The sequence below is a fragment of the Pezoporus wallicus genome, unplaced genomic scaffold (genome assembly GCF_028554395.1).
Source record: "Pezoporus wallicus isolate ANWC-B61680 ecotype Strahan unplaced genomic scaffold, APGP_CSIRO_Pwel_v1 contig_14477, whole genome shotgun sequence".
Classification (NCBI taxonomy): Eukaryota; Metazoa; Chordata; class Aves; order Psittaciformes; family Psittacidae; genus Pezoporus; species Pezoporus wallicus.
Window position 1 is genome coordinate 72350 of NW_026637052.1, and position 22687 is coordinate 95036.

General features: G+C 51.3%; 1 protein-coding gene and 1 long non-coding RNA gene across 13 annotated transcripts in view; one reads left to right on the forward strand and one right to left on the reverse strand.

Annotated features, from left to right (window-relative positions):
• The window catches only part of EPB41 (erythrocyte membrane protein band 4.1), an 88081-nt gene that overhangs the window by 10831 nt on the left and 54563 nt on the right, over positions 1–22687 (forward strand). For 2 of the 12 annotated variants that reach the window (XM_057402917.1, XM_057402938.1), the window contains exon 1: positions 9195–9336. The exons of 3 other annotated variants lie outside the window; for them this stretch is intronic. The gene's annotated coding sequence lies outside the window, so the exon portion shown is untranslated. Of the gene's footprint in view, positions 1–9194; positions 9337–22687 lie in introns of those variants that run through there. 7 more of the 12 variants (XM_057402939.1, XM_057402945.1, XM_057402943.1 and 4 more) reach the window with 5 other exon arrangements.
• LOC130595869 (uncharacterized) lies at positions 1923–4537 on the reverse strand. The gene is made up of 2 exons (XR_008971414.1): positions 4403–4537; positions 1923–2149 (listed from the first exon to the last, which is right to left on the reverse strand). It is a non-coding gene; the product is annotated as an uncharacterized LOC130595869 (long non-coding RNA).

Consider the following 22687-nt stretch of genomic DNA (forward strand, 5'->3'; position numbering starts at 1 on the left):
GGGTTAGCAGGAGGCTTGCTTTGACCAGGACACTGGCTGATGCTCTTTCTCCTTCATGCCTGAGCCAGCCTTCAGGACACAGGCACCCATCTGGTGGTCACTGTGTGACAAGTCACTGCTCAAGGGTGGATTTCCTCCTTGGGGAATGCTGGTAACCCGAACAGCCCCTGGCTTGCTTTCCCCAGAGCAGTGTTGCCATGACTTCTGTCTGTGTGAGCAGTCTGTTGGCTTTCATGTGCTGCACAGATGGGACGGAGCTGCACTCCAATGGTCCTGCTTAGGAGAGGCTTCTGGGGGTTTGACCCTGATAGGAGATGGAATTTGCTGCTTGCTGAATACTTCGTATTAATCTTGATCAGCAAACAAGGAAGCAAAGTGGTGCTTTGTTGGTGATGGCAAAGGTAAAGGTGCTGTGGTACAGTTTCACTGGATCACGGGCAGCCCTGACCTTCATTCAGCAGTGAATACAACAGGCTCAGGTTGCTTTTCCACCTCTAAGCCTGGCTTATGTCTTAGGTAAACATAAAATGCATACGAGCTGTAGTAAGTGAATCTCCTCCCCTAGCCTGATAAGTGTTGGGCATCAGTCCTAAAAGGAACACACCAGCAGCTTCCATGGAGGGAAGCTCAGGGCAGGAACGTGAAGGGAAATGCTGAAGGTGCAAGTGAAGCCTGTGACGTTTGAGTTGTGCTCTTGACCTTCAAGTTAAGATTCAGTGTGTTTCCTTTATCTGAAGCCTTTCCAGAAAGTAAGTGTGGTGTGTCTAGGAATGGGCTGCTGCTGGGCTGGGTCTGGCTGTACATTGGCTCTGGTGATGCTGAGAGCCATGTGTTGTGGTCTTGAAGTTTACCTGTACATGAAAGTATTTCTTTCTGGCCCTAAAATCATGGACACCTTGAGAAGGGCATTGCTCCATGGGGCTGTTGAACCACTGTTGTGTGTGAGCTCAGGTCTCCCCTTAACTCCTATTTATGTGTAGCTCAAAGAGGAAAAGCAATGTCTCCTGCTTCTCCACCTTTCAGTGAGATTTTTGGCTTTGAACCTCTCCTCTTGGTTGAGAGTGACTGAACATGAGCAGCTTGTGCCCACGCAGCCAAGAAGCCACCAGCATCCTGGCCTGTATCAGCACCAGTGTGGCAGCAGGGTCAGGGCAGTGGCTGTGCCCCTGCACTGGGCACTGGTGAGGCTGCACCCCGAATCCTGTGCTCGGTTCTGGGCCCCTCACTACAAGAGAGACCTTGAGGTGCTGGAGCGGGGCCAGAGAAGGGCAATGGAGCTGGAGCAGGACCTGGAGCACAAGTGTGATGGGGAACTGCTGAGGGACCTGGGGGGTTCAGTCTGGAGAAGAGAAGGCTCAGGGGGGACCTGATGGCTCCCTACAACTGCCTGAGAGGAGGATGGAGCCAGGAGGGGCTGGGCTCTGCTCCCAAGAAACAAGGGATGGGACAAGAGGAAACGGCCTCAAGCTGCACCAGGGCAGGTTTAGATGGAGCTGAGGAACAATTCCTGCCCCAAAGGGTGCTCAGGCATTGGAACAGGCTGCCCAGGGCAGGGCTGCAGTCACTGTCCCCAGAGGTATTTAAAAGGTGTGTAAATGTGGTGCTCAGTGCCATGGGTTAGTGGTGGCCTTGGCAGTGCTGGGTTAATGGTTGGACTGGATGATCTTAAAGGTCTTTTCCAACCTAAACAAGTCTATGATTCTATGGGAATGCACCCCAGGGAATCTCTTTGGCTTGTCTCACCCCTTGAGAAGAGACCATCAGGATCCAATGTGGTGTCAAGTTCTAAGGCTGGCTTAGCTCAGTGGTTTCACTTCAGCGCTTTGTAAGGCAGTGAAATAGTTCTTATTGTGGGGTTTGAAATAGCAGTGCTGCCTTCTGAATTACCATCTAATTAATGAAAGCAAAGACTCAAAGGCAAGTGAGCTTTCTGCAGCTCTTGTTGCATAAGAAAAGCTGTTTTAGTTGACCTAAAAACCAACATTGAAAACCAACCTCAGCAGAGATGCTTTCCTCCCAGCTCTGCGGGCAGTTGGGAGCAGTTGCTCCTGTTCTTGGGGAGCCATTCATGTGGTGGCAGCTGCAAGCCTCTTCAAAACAGCTCCTCCTTTGAGACTTGCTTCCCTCTCGCTTGCTGGTTGGAGGAACCCTGCTGTGGAGACAAATAATTAGAAATAAAAGATGGCAGTTTAATGACGATCAGCTTCTTTCTGATGCAGGCTGTGGTGAGCGCAGGGGTAGGAGCTGCCTAGTGCACATCTCAGAGCTGTTGCTGTGTGCATCGTGTTGATGTGCAGCCTCTGCGGACCTGCAGAACACACTGAACTATGAGTTACATTCTTTCACTCAGTAACAAACCTTTTTGAGTGGGGATGACTCTCGGCAATTAACTGACAATGGCAATAGTGCAGCTGAAGCATTCCTGCCCTCTCTTCCCTGTCTCTCCATCCATACTTAGAGCTTTCCTCTACAACTTCTGATTTCCCTCCCCTCCCCTTCCCTACTACTTGGATTCTGCCCCTAAATCTGAACTGCTCTGGGTTTTCTTTATGAAATGAGCATGGAAAGCTACGACCTTAAAGAAAGCCTCAAAAATGCCTTATTTTGTAAAGCTCCGGGAAAAGTGGCAGCAATGTGCTGCTCTCCTCAGGGATTTTGTCCTATTGATATTAATCTTTTTGAAGCTGGTATCCATGACTGCCAGTTCCAGAGGTTAATACACTGCCTTTCAACCAAGCTGGGAAGTCGTCTTTTTCAGTATGGGATATGGAAATGTGCAGCAATTAATCACTGTGCACCTGCAGAAGTGCCTGTGGCAGGCTGGGGCTGTGCTAGCTGCTGGGATCATCGGTAGAAAGGACTCGTGGTGACGAGTCTGATCCAGGCAGTGGCTAAAGACAAACCCTGCAAGGGCCAAGGAGGTAGCAGATGGGGGAAGCAGCATGGAACAAGGTAGTGCAGAGCTTCAGCTCTCATTTGTGGCAGGAATAAGCCTGTGCTCTGTTTAGAAGTTGTATTTGTTCTCCATAACTAAAGTCTTTATTAGATGAATGTTAGGTCTCGCCAGGTCTAGCCTGCACTCATGACCTGCTCTCAGTTTAGTGCTGTGTTCACAGCCTGGGTGAATTTGCTGCCCAGCCTTTGTATTACAAGTGGTGAGTTAGGACAGACCTGAGGGCTCTCTGCCGTGTACCCAGCTCTAACGTCGTGGTAGGTACACATCAGTCCTAAATAAACCTGGAACTTCTTGAAACTTCCCTTCCCTGAACCAGAGGATTTTATTAGGACAGGGGTGATGGGTTTAAACTAAGTTCAGGATTGATACAAGGAAGAAGCTCTTCCCTGTGAGGGTGCTGAGGCGCTGGCACAGGGTGCCCAGAGAAGCTGCGGCTGCCCCATCCCTGGCAGTGTTCAAGGCCAGGTTGGACACAGGGGCTTGGAGCAAGCTGCTCCAGTGGAAGGGGTCCCTGCCCGTGGCAGGGGTTGGAGCTGGATGAGCTTTAAGGTCCCTTCAACCCAAACCAGGCTGGGATTCTGCGATTTTATGATTTTGAAACTGAGGGGTGCTCTTCACCGAAATAAAGAGTGTGACAGTGGAGAGACAGAGCTGTGCTCAGGCAGCCCCTGAGAAAGCTTCACCCCGTTGGTGTCTTTCTGCGGAGAAGCTGCAGTTCAGACCCCACCTCCCCGGTGTTATTTAAGTCGACATGAGCCTCTGCTCGCTGCACTTTCACTTCTCATCCATTCAAGGGGTAAACGGGCCCCTGACACCCTCTGTTTGTGGCGGGGCTCTGCTGCCTCCTTGCCTCAGGGCCGGTCCCTAGGTGGCACTAACTGTTGGGTTTGGGTTTGTTTCAACAAAGCCTGCAGAGCGGAGCTTGGCCCCTGATGGAGTGACAGATGCAGCCCAAGCCAAGCTTGCTGCTCAGGGTTGGTTTAGGAGGCTGGCACAAGGGCTGAACTTCCTCCTGCTGCCCGAACAGAGAGGTTTCCAGCAGTGTCTCCTGGAATTTAAGGGATGGGGAGTCGAGCCTGCTCCTCTAGTTTGAGTTGTGTCCTCACTAAGACTTCCTCTCAATCCCTAGGGAATGAACAACCAGCAAATGCTTGAAATGAGGGAGAGTTCAGAGGTCAGTGTGCTGGTAGTGGCTCTTGCCATGGATCAGTCCTTTCTGTGGGCTGTTTCTGGAGCTCAGGCTCATGGCTTTTCCCGAGCCTCTGCTACTTTTCTTCATAGCATCGCCTGTAATCTATTCTCGAGGCCTTTTAAAGCACTTTTGAGGTCCTTGAAGTGCAGCCACTCATGTGTTTAATATCTCCTACCCATACATAAGGGGAAAAATATTTCTTTCACTGTAGAAACATTCAGTGGGAAAACTCGATCCTGCAATCTGAAGCTGACCTCCTCTAATCTTTAAATGGTGCATCTTGGCAGCAGTGTGCTTCACGCGCTGTCTCTAAGCCCTGGAACAAAGCTGACTTTCCAGGGAGCTGTTCTTCCCTGCACTGGCACGCAGCCTGGAGGGAGCTGATGCTCTTCCTCTTCTCGTTGATTCCTCCTCTTGGAGCTTGTATCTGCTGCAAGACACAGACTGAAGTGAACATCAGCCTCCCAGAAACTGATGAAACCCACAGTGGGAGCTTTTTCCATCAATGAACCAGATTCTGGGTGGGATGGGAATTCCCTGGTGTACAGGCTTAGCTGTCTGGCTGTCCCCTCTGCCTTCCCCATCTCCCCAAATGGCTTCTGCATAAGCCAGCCCAGGACAAAAAGATGTAGTGGCTCCAAAACTAGATTCTGTTGCCTGTGGGAAAGAATATGAGGTTTTAGTGTGGGAACACTGGCCTTCAAAAGGCCATGTTAAAACAACCAGCAAAGGAAAACACTCCAGTAGGAAACCACACTGGAAAGGAGAGGAGAAGCTGCTTGGATTTAGGAAAACTTGAAACTAACTACTCTGTTCTGGGGAGCCCCCCCTGCAGTCCTGATCCAGCTCTGGGGCAGCAGCACAAGAGGGACATGGAGCTGTTGGAGCGAGGCCAGAGGAGGCCATGGAGCTGCTGCGAGGGCTGGAGCAGCTCTGCTCTGGAGCCAGGCTGAGAGAGCTGGGCTGGGGCAGCCTGGAGAAGAGAAGGCTCCTGAAGGGGAGACCTGAGAGCAGCTCCAGTGCCTGAAGGGGCTGCAGGAAACCTGGAGAGGGGCTTTGGACAAGGGCCTGTAGGGCCAGGCCAAGGGGAATGGCTTTAACCTGCCAGAGGGGAGACTGAGATGAGCTCTTAGGCAGAAGCTCTTCCCTGTGAGGGTGCTGAGGCGCTGGCCCAGGGTGCCCAGAGAAGCTGTGGCTGCCCCATCCCTGGCAGTGTTCAAGGCCAGGTTGGACACAGGGGCTTGGAGCAAGCTGCTCTAGTGGAAGGTGTCCCTGCCTGTGGCAAGGGGTTGGAACTGTATGAGCTTTAAGGTCCCTTCCAACCCAAACCATTTCATGATTCTGTGATGCCAAGTGGGATTACAGTAACAAAATCACTTAGTCTCTTTAATTATGGAGAGTGTTGCTTGGCCCTTTAATGAGTCACTCAACAATGAATTGATTGTTGGTTTTGGAGAGGGCTGTGATGGGCTGGACTAGATTTAATCTTTGTTAAATACTTGATATGGAGCCAGGTGTGTGTAGATGTCCCAGGTTGCCTTCACCGTGTGCCCACATGTTGTAGCAAAGCAGTGCAGCATGTTCTAGCTCTTCATGAAAACGTCTGGAGTTTGCAGTTCCTCCTGTCAGAGGTTTTCCTGGCCGTGGATCCCGCTGTGCCTGCTGCTTTGTGTGCTCAGTGGAGGGGTGAGCATGGGAGAAACCCAGTGTGAGCTGAAGCACCCCTTCCTCCCAGGTGAATCATTTACCTGCAGGATCTTTGTTCCCCATCACTGGGTTACAGTAAAAGGAAACTCGTGAAGGTGAAGGGAGATTTCCTTTAGACCTCATCCCAGCCTTTTGCTGTCAGCCAGAGCACTGCTGATGGTGAGAGGAGATCTTGGAAGAAGAGCCAAGGGCAGAGGGCCAGTAGCTGGTGAAACAGAGCCACCTGCTCTCCTCCCACCTTGTTTGCTCTTCTGAAATGGCTGCTGCTGCTCTGCAGACCTTTGCTTGCTGAAAACTCTGTGAACGTGGCACTTAAACTGAATGTGGTCTGTGCACACGTGTGTGATGGAGACACAGGCGGCTTAGTGAGAGCAGTGGTGGGTAAAGGATTCCCTTGGGCAGCTGCATTTCTTTGTTTTCCTACATCTTGGCGTAACCCTGAGTATTTCTCCTCACCTTAAATCCTGCTTGCTTTGCGGGAGGGAGAGACGGTGCCAGTGCAACACATAATTCCTTTGTTTGGATTGGGAATTCCTCACGGAGAGGAGACTCTGTGGCATTTATTGTAGCACCAGGAAGGCTCCAGGCACAGCGTTCTCCAGCACCGGTGTAAACTGGGAGTCCTGTTTTACCACAGGTCCTACCAGTAGCGCATCCCTCAGGGGCCTGCGGAGCGCTGGATCACCTTACAGAGGATTTCTTTAATGAAGAACGTACTTGAGCTGGATTTAATCTACTGTCTCGATGCTCTTAAGATGCTACAGCGTGTACTTGTGAGCTGCTTGCATGTTAAACAGGCACAGGGTAGGGCTTGGCATCGTGTTCTGTTGTGACCCAGCTGATATGCACTGACTGAGCCCATCGGGATCCAAGTAGGCTGTCAGCTTGCAGGGAACAGCTTCTGCCTTGGAGACCACAAACACATGCCTAAAATGAATATAATTCCTCTCCTTATTCCTATATCCAGCAGCCGAATACCAAGAAATCCTGACTTATTGAAATAATTCTCTCTAATTGACTCCTATAAAGTGACTTAAATCCAGCTAGGGCTGGGAGAGTTCTTTACATATTTGCAATCCAGGCTTGGCATGGGGTAACTGTTCTTATAGTGAGGAATTTAAGACATTTCCATTACTTCCTATGGGATTTCAGAGGTCAGTTTGGGGCTGGGGAGGAAGGAAAAGGTTAGAAGTGAAGCTGCTGGTTTGCAGCAGCAGCATGGTGATAGTGGTGGTGTTTCCATATGCACAAGAGTGATTTTTTGGGGTGTTTTTTCTTCCTGTTCTCTGCTCCTTTCAAAGGCATTGCTTTGGGCTTGGTTCAAATTCCCTGCCCCAGGAGAACATTTTAAAGACATTCTTTTTGCGGCATGTGCTGCTTTTTGTATCCGATGACTCCACTGCTCTGAAGTTCTTGTGCCATTCGAGCTCTTGGCCATTTGCTTGGGACCTGAAGAGGTAACGGCGTATTCTGCCCTCGTGCACAGCGTGTGTGGCAGCTTGCACCAGTGCTCCCCTGTGGAGAAATGCCTCACCTGGGACACGACAGCTCCAAAGACGGGAGCTGCTGCTCTGTGCACTCAGATGGTGGCAGATGGAGTTGGGGATCATCTGGGGAGCTGAGCATGGGGGATGACGTGCTGCGTGGTGTTAAGTCACCACTTGGATGTGAAGTTTGTGTTGCCCTGGTCTCTCATCCATGTAATCTGCCCTCTGCCTGTTGTGGTGAAGCAGCGTGGCTTTGTTTGCTTGCTTAACTGCAAGAAGCTGTTGCCAACCCCTCACACCCCAAAATCGTGGTTTTCTCCTTAAAGCCCTCTGGACTCACGGTTTCTCTTCTGGCACAGTGCGTTTGCAGGGTGAGCAGTAGCAAAGGCAGTAGTTGGGGTGGTGGGTCAGCACCAAGCATCTCAGCCTCCTCCATTCACAGCCAGGGCTATTATAAGGTGTTCATTTAATGCTGTGGGGAGTGAAGTCAGAGCCTCAGGGGAACTGTCTGTCCCTGGTGTTAGCAACGACTTGGGGCCACCAGACCTTTCCCAGCCTGTGTCTTTGAATCAGACGAGACCAGGGAAACCACCAGATAGTCCAGATTTAAGGCAAGAATCTCACTATTCCATACCATTAAGCAGCTTTTTGGAAGAGATCTCAGCAGCGAGACAAGGGGGGAGCTGCTCCATCCTGCGTGTTTTGGCAGAGCTGTGCCATAGACAGAGAGAGGAGAAGAAACAGCAGTGAGAAGCACATTAATTTGTCTAGAAAATGGGGTTTGGCTCCCGTTCAGCACGTGTGTCCTCGGTGTGTGAGCGGTTCCCCCTTGGTATGTACTTAGGGAAGGCTTCAGCATGAGGTGAAGGTGCCGCAGCCAGGGTGTGCATCAGCCCTGATGAAGAGGTGGGATGCTGGAGGCAGTTGCTCCTGATGCAGGCAGAATAATGCGCCCAAGAGCTTCATTCTCTTTGGGACACAAACAGAGGTGCCGCAGTTCCTTGTCTCTGCTGGGATTCGGTGCTCAGAGCGGGTCGGGCTGGCAGCAGCCTCACTGGAGCCACAGGGAAGCTCCAGTGGGAATGTGGGGAGCGTTTTGCTCTGCTGCACATGGCAGCAGGAGCTGGACAGCTCTGGTGGGTGAAAAGAACTCGTAATTTGGCTGTAGGTGAGGAAAACGCGCTCGGTGCTGGCTCTTGTACGGCTCTCCTGTGCGGTGCTCCTGTTGCTGTCCATTCACCTGGGAGGCTGAGGGGTTTCATTGCTGACCGGGTGCTCTCCATGGGCTGAGGAAGCTCTCGGTTCCTATGGCGTTGTGTTTAAATAAATAAGCACCATCACCGCCCCCGTTCCTCCCTCAGGAGCTGGGCACAACTTTCTCCGGGAGACAGCGAGCTGTATTTAATATCTAGGTCATGGCGGGAGGCGAGAGCCGCCGCTGCTCCGCGGTACCGGCAGCCTGGGCCCCTCCTGCGCCTCTCGTACCGGTTCCGCCCGGCCACGGATGATCGCGGCCCTTTTCCTTCCCCCTTCTCCCCGCATCGGTTTATGGCCGGGCCGTGCTACCGGGCACCCCGCCGCTTCCTCCTTCCCCTGCCCGCGGTGTCGCAGTGCCCGGGCTCGGCGGCCGCGGGCGGCCCCTGAGGGAAGGGAACGGGCGGGGGGGGTGGCGGGAAGCGCTGAGGGGGCGCGCGCTCCCGCTCCCCCCTCCTCCTTTCCCTCCCCACCGACCGCGGTTTCCCTTCCACCAATAGCGAGGCGGCGCTGGCGCCCCGCCCCTTGTTTTCGGCCAATGGGAACTTACTACAGTGTTGTGGGAGGCGGGGCTGGCCGGGAGAGGGGCAGAGCGGCGGCGGGCGGCGGCAGCGGCGGCGGCTCCACACGGGCGGAGCGGAGCGGGCTGGGCCTGGGCCGGAGCCGGAGCGGCGCGGAGCGGGCCGGAGCGGGGCGGCAGGACCCCGGGGTGCCGCACCGGGGGGGCTCTGCGCGGCCCGGTAAGTGCGTGCGCGTGTGTGTGCGCACACGGCGTTATCTGCGCGCGGATGGCTTTAGCGCGGGGTGTCCGTGCGTGCGGGGTGTGTGTGTGTGTGTGTGTGTGTGTGTGCGCGCAAACGGCGTTATCGGTGCGCGCCCGCGGTCTGTGCTGCCGTGTAAGTGCTTGTGTGAGCGGTGTGTGTACGCGGCGTGTCTGCGCGGGCACGGGGAGCGTGTTCATGTGTGCACGGTGTATGTGTGTGCACACGGTGTTCGTGTGTGCACGGTGTATGTGTGCGCACTGTTCATGTGTGCAGGGTGTATGTGTGCGCACACAATGAGTGTTCATGTGTGCACGGTGTGTGTGTGCGCACTGTTCATGTGTGCACGGTGTATGTGTGTGCACACAGTGAGTGTTCATGTGTGCACGGTGTATGTGTGCACACTGTTCATGTGTGCACGGTGTATGTGTGTGCACACAGTGGGTGTTCATGTGTGCACAGTGTATGTGTGCGCACTGTTCATGTGTGCAGGGTGTATGTGTGTGCACACGGTGTTCGTGTGTGCACGGTGTATGTGTGTGCACTGTTCATGTGTGCACGGTGTATGTGTGCGCACACAGTGGGTGTTCATGTGTGCACAGTGTATGTATGCGCACTGTTCATGTGTGCAGGGTGTATGTGTGCAGGGTGTATGTGTGCACACAGTGTGTGTGCACGGTGTATGTGCACACAGTGTTCGTGTGTGCACAGTGTGTGTGCACGCAGTGTTCGTGTGTGCACGGTGTATGTGCACACAGTGTTCATGTGCGCACACAGTGGGTGTTCATGTGTGCACAGTGTATGTGTGCGCACACAGTGTTCGTGTGTGCACGGTGTATGTGTGCGCACACAGTGAGTGTGCTCGTGTGCATGGTGTGTCTGTGACACAATGTGTCTGCACACACATGGTGAGCGTGTTCATTTGTGCACAGTGTATCTGTGTGCACACAGCATGTTCATGTGTGCATGGTATCTCTGTGTGACACAGTAAGCATGTTCGTATGTGTATGGTGTATCTGTGCACACTATGAGCATGTTCGTGTGTGCACGGTGTATCTGTGTGCACTCAGTGAGCCTGTTGATGTGTTCACGGTGTATCTGTGCACACAGTGAGTGTGTTCATGTGTGCACAGTGTATCTGTGCACACAGTGAGCGTCTTGATGTGTGCACAGTGTATTTGTGCTTGCATGGTGTATCTGTATGCATGCATGGTCTCTGTGCACTGTGCGTGTAAAGGATACATGTGTGTGGATTTGAATGAGTGGTCTGCACGCGTGCAGTGTATGCGTGTGGTGTATGTGGGGTGCATGGTGCATGCCACTGTGGTCTCTCCATGCATGCTCAGTGTGTGTGTGCACTGTGTCTCTGCGCACAGAGCTCCCTGTGGGGTGCGTGTGTCATGGAGAACGAAGCTGAGAGGCTGAGGCTCAGCTGGGGACGGGTTCCGTGGGAGTGAGGAACAGGGACACAGCGGGATAGTGGGACCCAGCACAGGGGAGCTGACACCCAGGGTCCCCCCTTGCCAGGGCTGCTGGTGGCCAAGCTAGCGTCTGCAGCTCTGCCCAGAGTCCATTGTGCAAGAGAAGGAGGAAGGAGACACGGTGGGGAAGAGCTCCAGCTTCTGCAAACTGGTGGAGCTCCACTCGCCCACCCATGGGGTGACCATGGGTGCCGTGGTCTGGCTCTTTCCCAGCCGTGTATCCCACTTCCTTTTGAATTTCACCTCAAGAAATCACCTCAGCCCGCTGGGGAGCAGTGCTCTTCATCTGCAAGGGTTTTCCACCAAGGAGTACTTTTATTCTTTATCTCCAGCAAGGCAGAGTTCACAGTGACAGTGACCCCAAAGGGGCTGGAATGAGTTAAAATAGCTCCTTGCCCACATCTGTGAGTGCCACCTCTCCGGAGTGTCGTGGCTTAAAGTGTTTCTTGGGGAAGAGGCACTTGTTCCCCCTTTGTGTGGTCTGGGCAGGGGCTGTGGGTGTATAAATGTTTAGTTAAGATTTGTAGGTCCAGAGAAAATTTCTTAGAGACTGTCCCAGTTCTGGGGCAGGTGTTGTGCTGGAAATGATAATTTGATTATAATCCAATTTTGTGTGGTGTTATTTAATGAAGATACTGGTATAAATACAGAGAAGCAAAGTACAATCTTATTTCCGAGCAACCAGTTTTCCCCTTGCCTTGCTCTTTGTATTTAGGGTTTGCAGGCTTTCCAAACATGCCAGGTTTGGTTTGCCTGAGTGAGGTAGGTCTGGAGGGATGGTCCTTCTGATTACTTCATTCTTATTTCCTGATTAAGTTACTGAATGTAAAAACAAGCCCTCTAAGCTTTGAGTGCAGGAGGATACGGCTGTGTGGTGGTGGGAGACACAGTGGAGCTCCGACCTGGCTGTTCATCGTGGCAGTGTGCTGGAGTGCCATTCCTTTCACAGCTAGCCGATGCATGTGTCCCTACTCTCTTCGCTTGGAATGTTGCTTTATGGAGGTGCTGGGGTTATTTTTTAATGGCTGGCACAAATGTATTTTTAATTCCTTGAAGGCTTTTCCTGTAGGGGTTTGGTGACTGGTAACAGGGCTGTCCTGCTTGTGGTATATGTCAGGTGCCAGTGCTACCTTATGTCTAGTTTTTGACATCATGGTGCCAAATTCTGGCGTCTTCAGTTCTGTTTCTGTGGCAATGTGGAGCACTGGGTGTGATTTCAAAGCCAGTGGGGTCCTCTGCGTCTCTCTGCTGACATGGCCTTAATAAAGAAGGGGAGGATTTTCTAGGATTCCCATGGACAGACATAATCTGCTGCAGAAGGTAAATACCAGGATAAACATAGTGCTCCTTCCCTCTAAAACTCACTTGGAGCCTTAGGAAACGGAGCTAATGATGATGATTTTTTCAACACAAACACATTAATTGCTTCCTATATCAGTTTAGTTGAGAAGCACAGGAATTACCTGTGTTTTCATCTGAGCTCACGTTGCCATTGAAAACAGTGTTATTGGAAGCAAAAGCATTTGATGGGAAGGCAGCACCTCTCTCCAGGGCACTCCTGCTCTGGGCAGGGGGAGGAAGGACTCTCCTCAGCCTCTTCCAAAGCACCGTATGTTCTTAGAGCCTCAGAATGCTTTAGACAATGATCCTCCAAATGTGCAGCTCCTGTCTCTGGTGATGTGCTGCCAAGTGCCCGAGCGCTCTGCGGGAGCAGACACACTGTTTTCACTTGACAGCATTTCATTTTCAGAAAGTGGTGAAACAGACCTGGTCTGAGGGCCAATTTGCTGCTTGCTGAGCAGACTGGATTGATGGGGGTAGCTGGTATGTACGTGGCCTCTGTAGTAAGCCACCACGGCTACTAATTCATTCACTAGTGATCAAAGTGCTGCCGTACCGGGGTTGCTTGCGGGCTTCCAGCTATGGGATGTTGGGATGCTCTGTGTGCTTTGATATGTTGATGGGTAGATGATAGTGGTGGGAACGTGGCATGTAAAATGCTGGAATGAAGTTGTATGTACAGAAGTGTTGCTGATGGAAGGCTCAGAGGAATCCTGGATTTTTGGGGTCAGCAAGTAGAGCTCCAGCTCTTCATCCTCAGGGCTGTTCAGTTCCCTGTGTATCCACAGCACCTGGCCAGGAGCTTCTCATCCAGCACCTTTCTTTGTGCTCTCTAATGAGCAGTGTTTGACAAGAGCCTCCTTCTTTAGGGGAGCTGTTCTGCTGCAGAGCAGGTTCATCTTCATCCTCTTACTGCCACATTGCATCTATTTCTTGGAATAAGCCCTAGGAGCTGGTGCTGCTCAGGGATGCTGTGTCCATGGTGGGAGCTCTGGGCTCTGTCCTGGTGTCCAAGCTGGCAGATCACCTGCAATAGGGAATCCCAGTCGGAGCGGGAGTGCTTCCCACCCCACTGTAGTGGGGTTGTGCGTGGGCCTGTGGATGGGGAGCTTGAGCTGGGCTCTTTGTGTGCTGCGCTGGGGTAGTGCCCCGCTTTGCTCCACTTGCTGAAGCTGCTTTTGCATTCATGGGAATAAGCTGTGATGAATATCAGAGTGTTGCTTTAATTCAGTAGTCTTTGAGGGGCCTGCAGCAGCCCTACAAATGCAAATAATTTCCTGTTATAAACCTTATGTGATGCCTTTAAACTCCACTGCAGATCTATTGGCTTCCTCCAAACCATGCTTCACCCCCATGGAACTTTTCTGGAGCGTTAAGGAATGACAGGCACTCAGATTGTTCAGGCTCAGCGCTGTGTTTTGTTGCTGTCATGCATCTCTCCAGGGGAGCTCGACGTGACGCTTTGCATCTCGAGTGGCAGTTGCACTCTGGGCTTGGGGATCTTCTGCAGTGGTTGTTCTGCTTTCTCAGAGCTTGGTTTTACTGCGATGCTGTGTAGATTAAGCAGGCAGCTAGATGTAAAGATTTCACCGTATACTTCTCATCTGCTGCCCTGTTTTGGTCAGTACTGTGGTTCCTTAAGTTGCAAAGGGCTGTGGGATGCAGCAGAGCAGGGATTTATCTTTGTCCGTTGGATGGATTAGGTGGGAATGGTCGTGGCTTGTCCTTAATCCAGATTAATATTATTAGTTTCTTTACGCTCAGTCGGTTGTTTACGCTGTTTTCTGTTGATGTGAATTCTTGCTTGTCTGATGCTGCTGCTATTATGTATTAAAAGCAAATACTTTGAATTTGTCTGCTTAGAGAGACTCAATCTCTTTTTCTCTAGCAAAACAGTTCTGTAAGGAGGAAAACTGTGTGGGCCTGGGCTGTGTGTTGGGAGCAGTTGTACTCTCCCAGGGCACATTCCTCCAGACCCCGCTGTGTTCCTGAGTTGGGCTTCTTAAACAAATTGGGAGTGCTCAAGGCCAGGTTGGACACAGGGGCTTGGAGCAGGTGCTCCAGTGGAAGGGGTCCCTGCCTGCGGCAGGGGTTGGAACTGGATGAGCTTTAAGGTCCCTTCCAACCCAAACCAGTGAAATTCCCACATCAGCTTTAGCTGCTGTGCTCAGAGCAAATGTCTGCAGCAGTGGTTTGTAATTTATAATTCATTAAGTTGCACAGCACTTGAACTCTGGTGCTTTGGGAGGGGACAGAGTGTTTTGGATCTCCCTGATCTCGACGCAGAGCCTGGAAGGGGCAGGAAAAACAGCAGATCCAGGGAATGCTTCTGCTTGCAGTGTCTGTGATGGTGGCAGAGCTCTGTGGGTGGCTGCTCATGTGGCCATGACCATGGTGGTGCGTGCTTCACCCCCTCCTGTACCTTTGGAGAGGGTTCCATTCTGTCCTTTGGTGAGGGTGAGTGCTGTGGGATGTCAGCTCATGGCAGGTTCACACCGTGAAATAACGTTCTCCATGGCCACCTGAGGAAACCTGTGCCCAGACTTGGGAAGGAGCCTTTGCTCTCTCCAAACTGAGGTCCTTCCTACAGCCATCAGGTCAACCCGAGTTGTAACAGCAGCAACCCCCCACGGACGGAGCCCTGCGGCAGAAAGCAGGGTTTAGGAGCAGCAGGAGAAGATTTGGGCTAGTTAGCTGTTGCTCTGCGAAACACAATTCCTTTGAAGCCCGGAGTCACCCGTTGGAGGCTGATTATCCCCCCCCTTTCCCCACCCCACATAATGCGCCTGGGTGAGAGAGATAATTAAAAGCTTTTAGTTAAATAAATAACGAAACCGCTCACGTGGCTTTCGAGTAGAATTGTGGAGTCACACACTTGGAGGGAGAAGATGGTGTGCGCTGCTCCCGTCCTGCAGCATCTCCTCTGCCTTTCAGGCCCAGCACAGAGCAGCGTGGTCCTGGTGTGGGATTGCAAATGGGCTTTCACCCCCTCAGGGCTTTGTGTATTACTAAATATAAGAGAAAGCTGCTGCTAAGTGGGAGCACTCCTGTCCTATTGTGTACAGAGCCTCAGGCTGTATTTATTTCCCACTATTGAAGCTCTTGCTCCAAAGACAGGATTAGTAATTCCCAGCTGAGTTCAGATGAATCAAAAGCTGGTCTTTGCCGTTTGCTTGTGAGCTGGGGCTGGATGCTCCGGGCCTGGGAATGGTGAAAGCATCGAGGGGTGGTTTGATTTGATCCTGTAGATGTGGAGCAGGGTAGAACAGCTTCTATTCAAGGCCAGGTTCTGCCTGTGTGAGCTGCCTGCAGGGCCTCAAGCCAGGCACTCACAGAATGAGGAACATGCAGCTGGGGACCGTTCCTTAGGCGGAAGCTCTTCCCTGTGAGGGTGCTGAGGCGCTGGCACAGGGTGCCGCAGGGTGCCCAGAGAAGCTGTGGCTGCCCCATCCCTGGCAGTGTTCAAGGCCAGGTTGGACACAGGGGCTTGGAGCAAGCTGCTCTAGTGGAAGGTGTCCCTGCCCGTGGCAGGGGTTGGGACTGGAGGAGCTTTAAGGTCCTTTCCAACCCAAACCAATCTATGATTCTATGATACAGAATGTATCATAGATATCCTGGTGGCATCACCTTAACGTGCCCATCATTTGTTAGACACGAGCTGTAGGGCTCTGGAGTGTGTGAACAAGATGGGAAAGAGCTCTTGCAGCCACACAGTTTTGCCAGGTTCATTACACAGATCAGCTGGCTTCAACCTTCAGGAGTTTGCTGAAAAATCATGGGCTATTGTAGAGAATGGGTGCAGGATGGAGCCCGGAGAAGGGGGTTTGTCTGTGGTGAAGGTAGGAGTTGATGGCATCAGCATGGGAAGGGCGTGCTGCCGGCAGCATGGGGCAGTGGCCACGTGCTGAGTTCCTCTGACCTCAGCAGCACCCGATACCGTTTGCAGCCTGTTTCATTAGAGGAAATAGTTTCTTTAGACTTCTCATTGAGGTTTGTTGTTGTTGTAACTGCTGCTTCTGTTATTTCCCTGCTGCCTACCTAGATGCTGTCTTTAAAACAACCCCGCTTCCTTTGTTTATGGGCAGCAGTATCTAGTTTGTTTGCTCCTGCCTGTCTCTACACTTCCCTTCCCTCCCCCAGGAAAGGGTGGAATAAAGCTGGAGTTGGCTGCTGAGGTCATGTTGTGCCCATCTCTGCCCTTTTCTGCAGCATGGTTTGGGATGCTGCACCCACTTGTTAGTAATGAGAACCCAAGGGACTAGCAGCGCCTGAGCGTGTTTGTCTCAGAGCTCCAGGAATGACCTTTTCCTGCTGCTTGCACCATGGAGCAAGTCTTTTTGTTTCTATTTTATATTGCTTCTGAAGTGAAATGCTTTGAGTAGTTGGTGCCTCCCATCCCTTCAGTTTTGGGGCAGTGATGAAGAAAATATTCCTCTTCTTGGTTGCATTGAGGTGTGCTCGATTCCCACCAGCAAACACCCACCTGAAAGGTGTTCGGATGCAAACCAGCAGTGGTGTGACCAGTGTCACCAGCCTCGTGTTCTGCAGCTGCTGCTCTTGGCTTACTTAAAAATGGGGATTGACTGTCTTCATCTGACCTGATGATGACAAATGGTGATATTCCTGTTGTAAAGATGTAGCTTATTAAAGAAAGAGCTCCCACCGCATGATGAATAGAGAGGGGAGAGCTGAAGAAAGCTGACTCTATTAGTGCCTCCAGAGGCAGGAATGGGGCTGGATAATGAACTTGAGAGATGACTCCAGCAAAGCAAGGAGGCTTGCAATTACACTGAGATTGGGTATTTTGCTGTGATGCTTTTCTTGCAGCTTTATTTCTTTCTAGAATTGAACTGAACTCCCCAGCATGAGCATTGTCTAGTTAATACACTGGGGGCGGGGGGGGGAGGAAGGGGATGTTCAGGCTGGGTTTGACCCTTGCAGGGCTAATCACAGAAAAGGCAGGTGATGCAAACAGGCTGGTGGATGGACAGAGCGGCCCTGAGAAGGACTTGCAAGGTGCTGGTAAAAGAGAAGCTCCCCATGACCCGGCATCAGTGTGTGCTTGAGCCCAGAACCCCCTGTGTGCTGGGTGCACCCCCAGAGCATGAGCAGCAGCTCAGGGAGGGGATCCTGCCCCTCTGCTGTGCTCTTAGGAGCTTTGGGCAACCTGCTCTAGTGGAAGGTGGCAGGGGGTTGGAACTGGGTGAGCTTTAAGGTCCCTTCCAACACAAACCGGTCTGATTCTATGAAATGCAGTGGGCTTCAAGCTTATTCTCCCTTTTCTTGAGGGTTTTGCACAGCTGCATCTCTTGCAGGGATCGGGTTCATTGCAGACACAGGTGAAGTGAGCAGCAGAGCCGGTGCAGGGGGCCTGCCAGCACCCTGGAGATCCATCACTCGCAAGCTCAGTGGGTTGTGAGGTTTGCACAGAGCTGATATGGGGTTCGTTTTGTTCTCTGGCTCAAGCTGCTGGTGGAAGTGGTTGCACATTAACTCCTCATCACACACAGTTGTAAATCACTCAGGTAGCAGGAGCAGATGCAGGAAGCCCTGAGCCCTGTGTGGTGCAGCACACCTCCTGCCTGGGTCTTTTGAATTGAAAAGAGGGTTGTAAGGAGACAAAGATCTCTGCCCTTTTGATGCATGCACTGTAAAATCAACTGAAAAAAGTGTGGATAGATTGTGCTCATTTTGGAAACAGTTGAACCTGAAACTCCTGACTGGCAAAACCCCAAGTAGTGATTAGTTATACTGAAACTACAGCTTGATTAATTGTAATTCTTGTAGCACTTCAGCTTTACCACTAGGAAGACATCTCAGGATAGGTGAAGAACATTTGTTTTTTGTCTAAAAACACTTGTTCTAGTAAAGCTTATCATAATCTAGTGAGGGTGGAGAGGGTATAGGCTGAGTTGCAGCCTGCATCTCTGAAGTATGAGCTTTGTGTGTGAGCTGTTCCTGGGTCCTTTGAGACCCTGCTTATTATTCCCCTCTGTTGAATGCCCTGATCCACTTCAGTAGAAACACTCCCTGAGAAAATACTCTGAGACATTTCTTTAAAACAGAAAACAAGTGGAGAAAAGTACAAGCCTCTCTGTGTTCCTTCATCTGGAAAACATCCTCAGGAGCAGCAGCGTTTAGGATGGATGAAGGCAGTGCAGAAATGCAGCCAACTGCACCCCATGAAGTTGAGCATCATCTCGATATCCCTCCATGAGCCAAGCCCAGCAGTCACTCAGTGCCTCCTCTCTGGAGGAAACAGCAAGCAGGGAACGTGCACGTTTCATCTGCTCTCTGAGTTAATCTCCAGGCAGTGCTTTCCCACCCATTTGCTGTGCTTTTGCCTACTCATGAGGTGTTCCATGGGTGCAGCCAGTTGGGATGCAGCACGTCAGAGATGTTTGGGGATGAGTCACTAGAGCTCAGGATGGGGCAAGCTTCTGGAAAGCAACCTGGGAGAACTCCAGGCTTTGCACAAGCTTAAAATTGAGGGTTGTCTCCAAGACACAAGCAGATCCAGACCTCTTGATATTAGCAGCTATGAGCTCCTAATGGTGCTTTGGGAAATAATGCTTGAGGCTTGTTGCTCTTTTTTAAAGCAAGGTCTGTCTTTGCTGCTCCAAACAAGGAGTTCTCGTTTTTTTTTAAATGAAATTAAAAAAAAATTTAGCTTGGAGCAGTGCAGATATTTGATTATAATTTGATAATTTGTCATGCAAGTGATGAGTTGGTGTGGTACCTGCAATGGCCCCTTGTGGCTTTGTTGGATTTTAGTGATCATACATAGAGTGATTAAATGGCTTGGGTTGGAAGGGACCTTAAAGCTCATCCAGTTCCAATCCCTGCCATGGGCAGGGACACCTTCCACTAGAGCAGCTTGCTCCAAGCCCCTGTGTCCAACCTGGCCTTGAACACTGCCAGGGATGGGGCAGCCACAGCTTCTCTGGGCACCCTGTGCCAGCGCCTCAGCACCCTCACAGGCAAAAATTGCTTCTTCATTGCTGCATAAAATGAACTCCTTTTGTAAACCAGCAGCTCACTGAATGACCACTAATTGATTTAATTGCCACTCTTAATATTAAACATGTTATGGCATTAGAAAGGCAAATTCTGCTGCCCCAATGTACTTGACTGAAGCAGTCCCAGATGTACATGAGTCGTGCCTGTGCAGGCACATCCCTGATGTGAGTAGTTTGTTCCCTGCTCATGGTCCAGAGTGGACTCCATGCCCTGCTCCTGAGCAAGCCTCCAACGAGAGAGGCTTTTTTTTCCTCAAAGAAATTGTGTTTGGCAAAGACTGGAAGCAGAAATGAAGATAGAGAAGAGCTATTTACCTGTTTGATTTGATTCTTGTATGTAAAAGTCTAGCACTGCCCTTCCCTGCTGTTGCTAAGAATGAGTTTTCCAGTGCTGTTTGTGAAACAGCCTGGAAATGCATTGCACAAGGAGAAAAGAATCTAATAGTCAATTAAAAAAAGGGTAGATAATTGTGGTAAAGCAATATTTCCTTCTGGCATGCAGCAGTTTGACACAAGTGGCACTGCATTGCTCCTTTGTGCAATACAGATCTATCCGTAGAAAGGAAAAGAGACCAAAGTTTACAGGCCCTTTCTCCTAATCTGACAGAAGGGTCTCTTGCATCAGGGTGATTATTAAATCTGAGCAATGTGAGTTGCAAAATAACTTCTTGTGCTGCTGTCTGCAGATGCCAACGTGTCTGAGAAGGCTTTGCAAGATGTGATGCTTCCTGCTCTTCTCCAGGCTGAACCAGCCCAGCTCACTCAGCCTGGCTCCAGAGCAGAGCTGCTCCAGCCCTGGCAGCATCTCACCCACCTACTCGAGCAAGTCCAGAGGTTCAGCCTGGAGAAAGGAAGGCTCCTTAAGAGCAGCTCCAGTGCCTGAAGGGGCTACAGGAAAGCTGGAGAGGGGCTTTGGACAAGAGGAATGGCTTTAACCTGCCAGAGGGGAGACTGAGATGAGCTTTTAGACAGAAGCTCTTCCCTGTGAGGGTGCTGAGGCGCTGGCACAGGGTGCCCAGAGAAGCTGTGGCTGCCCCATCCCAGGCAGTGTGCCCCGAGATTTCCAGGTTAACATCCCCACTCCTCAACTGCTGCTGTGTTTTGTGGAATGCCAAAGAAGAAACCAGATCTTTAGTGCTGTGGTTGCCCAGGAATCTGAGGGCCTGCTGGATGCTGCTGAGATTTGGGCATTGAGGCTACAATGAGCCTCTGCTCCTCTGCTGTTCCACCAGACCTGCTCTTCTAGCACAGGGCTGTTCATCCACCACTGAGACTCAGAATCTCTGTTTCTTGTCCCAGAGGAGTGACTGGTCCTGGCTGTGGGTGATTTGGAAGCGGAGCCTCCAACGCTGCCAGCAGCAGCCTCCTGCGAAGGGAGCTCTGTAATTAACATTGGCTCTTGAGCACTGGGTAATTGTGAGCAGTAATTGGATGGCAGCTTAAGAACAAGGAGCATGGTTAAATCAAGCAAACAGGTTTGAAGTCCTCATGTCAGCAGGTGAAGCTCCTGGGAAGTGGCAAATCCACATGGCAATGACTCGTGCAGTGAGCAGGGTCCGTGCGGAACACAGGCGTGCTTCAAAGCAGACCCAGTGAAACCAAAGCATGCAGGGGCAGAGCAGGAGCAGGATCTTCTCCTCCTTCCCACGTGCTGGAGAGGAGACACCACGCAGTAAGGCAGGTATTTTTTAAGCATCTCCCTTGCTTAGGAATCATGGAATCCCAGCCTGGTTTGTGTTGGAAGGGACCTTAAAGCTCCTCCAGCTCCAACCCCTGCCACAGGCAGGGACACCTTCCACTAGAGCAGCTTGCTCCAAGCCCCTGTGTCCAGCCTGGCCTTGAACACTGCCAGGCATGGGGCACCCACAGCTTCTCTGGGCACCCTGTGCCAGCACCTCAGCACCCTCACAGGGAAGAGCTTCTGCCTAAGAGCTCATCTCAGTCTCTCCTTTTCTCATTTAAAGCTATTAAATAAGGAATAAGAGAATGAAATGTTCCAGGTGTGGGGTTGTCATTCACTTCTAAACACTTTTTGCAACTTGGTCAGTTTGGGGAGCTGACACAGGGTCAGGCTGCTCTGTGTGTGTCTGTCTTTGCTGTTTACTCTGAAACCTCACTTCTTGCCTCTGTAAGGGCTATAAAACCCAACCTGCTTTCTGGGTCTGGTGTGGCTTTACTCTCATCTCCTGTACTGTCCTGCTAGCAGCTCACACCAGTGAGGAGGTGTCTCAGATCAGTCCGAACTCTGGTCAGACCTTGTTTGCATGTTCATTTTATTCATCTTATGGAGGAGCAGGCACCATCTACCTTCAGCTTGGGTATCTGTACAGAGAAGTAGAAGGGAGTGCAGAGGAGGTGGGTTTAAGAACGTGTTTGTTGGAGGAGTTCAGAGCCGCTCTGGCACGAGCCGCCTGGCCGGGAGCTGGGGTGAGCTCACTGCTGCTTTGTGCTCCCTGCACTCTTTCACCCTGGCCTCATTGGAAAGGTCTCCTCATGGCTGTTTTATCCTGAACAATGATATCGACAGAGCTTGCAGGAAAGAGGATTTGTGTGGCATTTCGTTCCCTTGTGCTGCCTGAATGTGGGTTTCAGCAATATCGTTGTGTGGCTCCTGCTGTCAGCAGCACAGTGAAAAGAGGAGCTCACTTGTCTGGTATTGTGACTGGGGGGGGCTCGCAGCCCTTCTACAGCAGCGTTTTAGCTGGGTCTCTCCATTTGGCCTTCAGTACTGGGTGCCGGGCAAGACCAGTAGGTTTTGAGTCTGAAATACTGAGGGTAATAAGGTTTATTCTTCGTTTTCTACTGGGTTTGATGCTTGATAAATACCCGAGCCATGCTGAGCCCCCAGGAGTCTGCAGAGCTTTCAGCGGTGGATGGAGCAGTGTTGGGCTCAACGAGGCTTTAGCTGTGCATGGAGCAGTTGCACAACTGGGATTGAAATATAAAAAAGGGAAAAATAAGCAAAGCTTCTCCAAACCAACACGCAGTTGTTCCTACAGCCCTTGTATTGTTGGGTGCGTGTGCACACACTGCGCACGCTCTGAATAGAGGAAGGATTATTCTGAGACGTGGCTTGTAAAAGAAGCATCAATGGGATGGTAAATTGTGTACACAAGACCAGTAGCTTATCCAGAAAGCAGTGCCAGCCTCACCTACCTTTTATTTTAACAGGGAGATACTTAAAGCAGCTGCTTTCTGCATAGACTTCATCCCTGTGACAGGAAGTATTTTGTCTTGCACGGCCCTTCATTCATCTTAAAGCCCTGCAGTGCTTAAGTCAGGAGCTGTTGGCTGGTGTCTTCTCAGCTGGTCGGTGGCTAGCAGCATGCTGCTGTGCCGTGGTGCTGGGTACTTGCACTGCTGGCACTGGGGAAAGCTGGTTCCAATGTCACAGTGATGCCTCTGCTTCCCCAGCACATGGGGCTGCTGTCTGCCCGCATGTCTTCATGCCCAGGCTCTCCCTAATGCCCGCAGGGATGTTAAGCTGCT